The following is a 6,367-nucleotide window of genomic DNA, read 5'->3' as shown; positions in this document are numbered from 1 at the left end:
CGTAACCTGGATGTCTCATCTATTATTCTGGGCCAGTGGGACATGTCGGACAAGGAAAGGCAGGACCTGGGAAACCACCCTTGATGCCCTAAACTTCTCTCTGCCCTTTCTGAAGTTTTCAATTGCCTTCACATTGAAATGACTTAGTAAATTTGCTAAAGGAGAAGATCTCTGTGTTTCATATGAGTCTGATTTGATAATTCCATCCGTCGTGTTAGCTTGTACAATCAGACCCAGTAATTCCACTCATAGGGAAATGCCAAACAGAAATCATTCACATGTTCTGCCTAGACCCAGAACTGTTATATTCATAGTAGTACTATTCTTAATGGCCCCAAACTGGAAAATATCCAAATGCTCCCAAAGAAATATGGACAAATGGTGGTCTGGTCACACAATGGAATGCATTCAGCAACGAAAAACCTCAACTACAAGCATTAGTATGGATGGACCGCAGAAACATAATGTTGATTGAATTAAGCCAGACTCAGAGAGTCCTGTGTGTTTCTGAAAGCACAAAAACAGGCAAAATTAATCTAAGCTGATAAAAGTCAGGTAATGTTACCCCTCTTGGGGGCAGGTAGTACCGAAGGAGAGCAGGAGGGGACTTCAGGGAAATGTTCTGTTTCTTGGTCTAAATGCTGGTAAGTTCAGGTTGTAAGAATTTTTTGAGCTGTACACTTAGGATATGTGAACTAGAGGAAGAAAGGACTCACCCACTGTGGGAGCAACACCCATAAATGGGTCTTTGAGGGTTAAGATGGTTAAGAAAAGTTTTTAGGAAGTTTTGCTGGATTTTGCTCATAGAATTTTCCCATTGCTGCCTCTTCAAGAGGCTTCTGAAGAGATTTGTATAAATTTCAATGGTTTTTAAATCCAAATTATTTACCTATTCAATGTTACAAAATGTGGAGATGAGATGGGATACCAACATATTAGGATTGTAATTGAAAAGAGAAAAAAATCAAACAGATATAAATGAAAAACCTTTAGAGTTACCAGGTCATCTAATTGTTGATACTTCTAATCCTTTGTGTTTCGTTTTAAGAAAATATTTTTGTATGAGTTTTAATTAAAAATTGATAGTGTCATATTCTATTCCACATTGTTAGTGAATATTCAACTTCTTATTTATTTTTAGTACCTCCTAAGAACCTTAAAACAATGGTGATGATGATACAGTAATAATTGTAGCAACAACAAATATACCTTAAACCCCTAATCTATAAAATGTGTGCTAAACCCTTTAATACAGGGGTTCTTAATTCAGAGTCCAATAAAATTCAGGGATTGATAAATTTGAGTAGGAAAAATAATCTTTATTTTCACTAACCTCTAACTGAAATTTAGCACTTCTTTCAATAGAAATTTAGCATTTCCCTCAATAGAAATCGCAAATATTTTCATTACACATTACACTTACAACAGATATCTTGACATACTTGTTTATGCTCATCATAAACTTTATGAGTCATTAGACTCATCATCAGATCTTGTTATTTAATGTGTAAAGAATCATTTATATTACTATGTCACATGACCTTTAATATTTTGATAACTATTTCAAAATGATTGGTTTTCTTTAAAATTCTATATATTTTATTTTATGAATTGAAAGATGTTATTTTCAATTGCACCAGAGGGTTCCATGGCACCAAAAAGGTTAAGAAGCCCTAAAATATCTTACTTAATCCTTACAACCTTACGACATTGATAATATTATCCCACATTTTAGAACCAAGGAAAAGGCAACATGGAAAGCTGAATGACTTTTCCAAGTTCACAAGACAGATAAACCCCAGGGCTAGGATTAGCACCTAAATTCCTCTGTCTTCAGAGCCTGTCCTCTGGACCACTGGTCTGTGTGGCCTGCTAGAAATGTAAATCCTAGCACAGTGGCTTTCAAACTGTTGTCTCCAGAGCTAGGGGTTCTTTGCATGTGCCCCAGGATGGGTCACGGGAAGTGATAGGGACCAAACTTCAGGCAGAGCAGCCTTTGCTGATAACTTGGAGTTCCATTTAAAATTTTGCTTTTAAAACTTATGTCCTCTAATATCAAAAAAATAAGTTCTAAATCATTGCCCTAACATAACATAAAAATTTACAAATCTTAGTCACAAATCAAACTTTAAAAAATCAGTTATCGGGGCCGGCCCTGTAGCTTAGCAGTTAAGTGCCCGCACTCTGCTACTAGTGGCCCGGGTTCGGATCCCGGGCGTGCACCGATACACCTCTTCTCCGGGCATGCTGAGGCCGTGTCCCACATACAGCAACTAGAAGGATGTGCAACTATGACATACAACTATCTACTGTGGCTTTGGGGGAAAAAAAGGAGGAGGATTGGCAATAGATGTTAGCTCAGAGCCGGTCTTCCTCAGCAAAAAGAGGAGGATTAGCACAGATGTTAGCTCAGGGCTGATCTTCCTCACAAAAAAAAATCAGTTATCAGACAGGTATTTGTGTTACCAGCCGAATCAGTCAGCTAAGACCCCAAATAAATCATTCCACTGAGTAATGTGATCCTTCAAAATCTCAATCTGAGAACCAACTAGGTTTTTACAGATGTGTTGGAACATCTCCAATCTTGACTCCTCCAAGTCAACCCTAGAACAGGAGAAGAATCCCAGTACCTCCTAAGATTGCCCCATGCATCCTCCCCCAAGCCCAAGACACTGAGCTTAGTCCATAATTTTTAGACGACTTTCAAGGAGCTGGTAGACTTGGCCAAGCTGAAAATATCTGATGACTGGCCACACGCTGGACGTGGCTGTAGCATATGTTTAATATACAGTCACTCAACCTCATTTTTATCTTATTTTTGTAGTTAAATTAAGCTGCTTGGCTTGATTACTGCCTTGGGATTTCTATGAGTTTCATGAAACAATTTCAAGATTATAGATTGGGCAGAGTTTTAGCTTTATGAAAATATGTCTGTATGTTTGGAAATGCTACCATATTCAATTAGGAGGGCTTAAATTGAGGCAAGAAAGATATACCCCCCCACATACACAGCGCACTGATTTTTCCTTTCAGGGATATTATTCAGATTCAAAGGAATAGAGATGGGTTAGGAAAGAAAGAGAAGCCTTTTTAAGATTCATCTCTTTTGTGACGAGTCAGAAGCAAGCACAGGAGCTGACTAGGTCAGAATTGAGAAAAGCAGGTGGTCTAGTATTATTATTTCTGCCATTAAACATATCAGAGTGACCAATAGGGATGTCCTTGAGCACTATTCACTTGGCCAGCAAGTAGTAAATGGGTCTTGGAACTTCATATTCCAGTGCCCCAGGATATAAAGAAATGAAGGAAAAAATAACTTGGGAAACAGATGCTTCTAGATGAGGGAAAGAACGTGATACAATCAGAGGAAGACAGAATCATAGTTGTAGAGCATGTTTGCCCAAAACTGTTGTGAGTAAAACAGAGCATCTCTGTGCAGGCTGTTCACTGATCCTGGATCTCTTATAATGGCAACGAGAAGAAAAGCCTTCTTTAATCCCTGCCTCACCAGAAGCTTACATACCTGCTTTCAGATGAAGATCTCATTACCTCGTCATCTCTCTTCTCCGCACCTGTTCCCTACAGAACAACCCCGAGAGAACACAAATGACCTACTCGTAGGACTGTGCACTTTAAGCACAGATTAATCTTTATAAACTGTTCAGACAGTTATTACATAAACAAAAACAGCATATGCGGTGGATTTGATTATTCTAGCCTTCATTTCTTTTATGGATTACCTCTGATCAATAATTCCCAACCTTAAGAACGGATAAACTGTTCTCTCTCTGCCACATGAAAATCTCAGACGAATGTCAAATGAGACACACAATTTAAGCAAATATCCGAGTCACAGTGAGAAGTCCAATAAGTGCCATGGGCATGAGTGATGGGCAAAGAAGACAGGCAGGGCCAGCGGCAGAGCTGCAGTAATGAGACAGGGAAGCAAAAATCACTGCCAAGGGGAACAGGGTGCAGCAGTTCACGACCGGAAAGAACACCACCTGAGGCCCCCTGTGACATGATCAACGTCTCAACCTCCACACGACCCGGCTCAGCATCTCCACCACACGTTTTCTAGCCACATCTTTCCACTTTCATATTTCACAGCATGTGCTCAACCCCAAATTGCCAAGTGAAATACACCAACCTCCTACTTTGAGATGGAAACTCTATTTGTTGGGATACCCCCGAGCCTAAAACAGAGCCGGCACACAGCGGGTTCTCAGTATGAGTGTTAAGTGAATGATTTACTACTCACTCGACACGCTTCTTGGTCTCCCCGAGCATTCAGCCGGTACATGCACCCTGCAGTCAGTCATCTGCAAAGATATATTAAATGGAGATATGTATAGGGCAGCTGATGTGGATGACAGTGTTAACACGAACCCTTTCATGCAAGGACTTAACAGCCCAGGTAGGAGGAAGGACATTCCTATAACAAGCTAAACCATGCAACTCAGCATGTGCTATTTGCTGAAATAAATGTCACGTATTTACAGGAGAAAACCGTCACAGACAGGGGGATCCAGGAAGGAAAACTTCATGATAAGAATAACAACAGCAATAGTTATTCCGTTTTTAAGCAGGTGCACTAGGTCTATTCTCTAATTCAAATCGTTTCCCACTCCCTTCTGACGTCTGTACCCTTACTCTCTCCGTTACACAGAAGAGGAAGCTGAGGGCCAGGCAGCGCAGGAGCCCCCCTCGGGGCCCACGGCCGGCACGTGGGCCTGGCTATGGAGCCATGCTCGTAACTACTCTGCTGTGTATAAAGGAGTGTAGACGTATATTTATTATTATTAACAACAATGACGGCTTCTAACATGTATCGCGTGCTTCTAGGGGCCCGGCTCCGCACTACACGCTTCACATACATTGCTTTCTTTATACACATCCCAGTTTTGTGCGGTAGGCTCAGTCGTGATGCCCACTGCACAGAGGAGGAGACTGAGACCCGGGGAGGCTCAGCCGAGTGCCCGGCCTCGCAGGGGTGAGGCAGCCCGGGGCTGCGCGCTTCCCCCCGGGCCGCCCCTCTGGGGGGCAGGCAGCTCCGGAGGGCAAACCCCGCGGTGATGGGTGATGGAGAGCATCCACGCCCGGCCGTTTCCCCCCGTTAAAGCAAGGCGAACCGCTGACACTTCTGTTTGATGGAGACCCTCCCCCGCAATCGCATGACAGGGATTTTCGGCTGTCACACAGGGATGGATGAGACAGGGAAGTCATGGCTGTAGAGGGACTGTCGCTGTGAGGGCTGAGATCTGGGCCAGGGCGGCAAGCAGAGCCTCTTCACAGAGTGACCCGGACGCCCTCGAGCGGGTGCTTGTCGGCCAAAGACGTGAATGCCGTCTCAGAAATAGGGTGCTGCAGTGGGGGGACCAGATGACCGGTCCCCTCGGCATAAGAAGCAGAGCACAAAGAGACTTTGCTCTTGTGCAGTGTGTCTTTTCTCGCTGTTAAACCACTAACTTTTACAAAGCTTCTCTGTGCCTCAGTTGCCTCATCTGTCAATGGAGACAACAATACCTACTCCTCAGGGTTGATGTGAGGATGTAAATGATCACATTTCTCAGGTGCTTCCTACGTGCCTGGCACAGAGCAAACACCAGTATACGGTATGTACAAGTATGTACAGTTAATATTACTACAATCCAGCACAATGATTAGTAACAATAATCACATCGTCGATTATCATGCGCACCACAAGAATAAAAGGTCCTGCCAATTGAGGGAAAAGCCAGGAAGGAAGAGAGTGTGAGGGAGTGGAGGGAATCACAGGCGGGGTAAGGACATTAGAGGTAAAAGAATGTGATTGAGAAGAAAAGAAACGATCACAAGTTAAGTACAAGTGTGAGGATTGGCCTGTGGATGGTGACATGCACCTTCTGAGAAATTATTAGGATACAATATTAATATTAATGAGACCCCCAGGTGCTAGCTGGAGGGTCTCATCGCCACTCTGGGAGGAAGTGCGGGGTGAAGGAGGTTAGTATCTCTGCTGAGGGGTAATCATGAGGGGTGCCATCTTCCTGGGGCATCGTCTTGGGGGCCACAAAGAGATCCCTTTCACCTCAAATGGCTTGTGTATGGAAAAGTGTCTTGACACCTCCTGGGTGGTTGAAGATATGAATATTGACAAAAGGAGAGGCTAAATGCAAGGAAGTCACAGACATTTTCTTTTCACTTTTCAAACCATCCCCTTGATGCCAAACAACCTCCACAGATGACATCTCCTTCACGGTACTGGGAAGATTCATCCACTGTAATGATACCGAAACTTAATGAATAAAAAAAATCCTTGATCATTATTTAAAAAAAAAAAGATTCATCCAGGCAACAGCAGACGCAATGTAAACCTCGCCCAGCA

Source organism: Diceros bicornis, chromosome 14 (genome assembly GCF_020826845.1).
Source record: "Diceros bicornis minor isolate mBicDic1 chromosome 14, mDicBic1.mat.cur, whole genome shotgun sequence".
Classification (NCBI taxonomy): domain Eukaryota; kingdom Metazoa; phylum Chordata; class Mammalia; order Perissodactyla; family Rhinocerotidae; genus Diceros; species Diceros bicornis.
The sequence above is the reverse complement of the archived record's forward strand: the minus strand, read 5'-3'. Positions refer to the sequence as shown.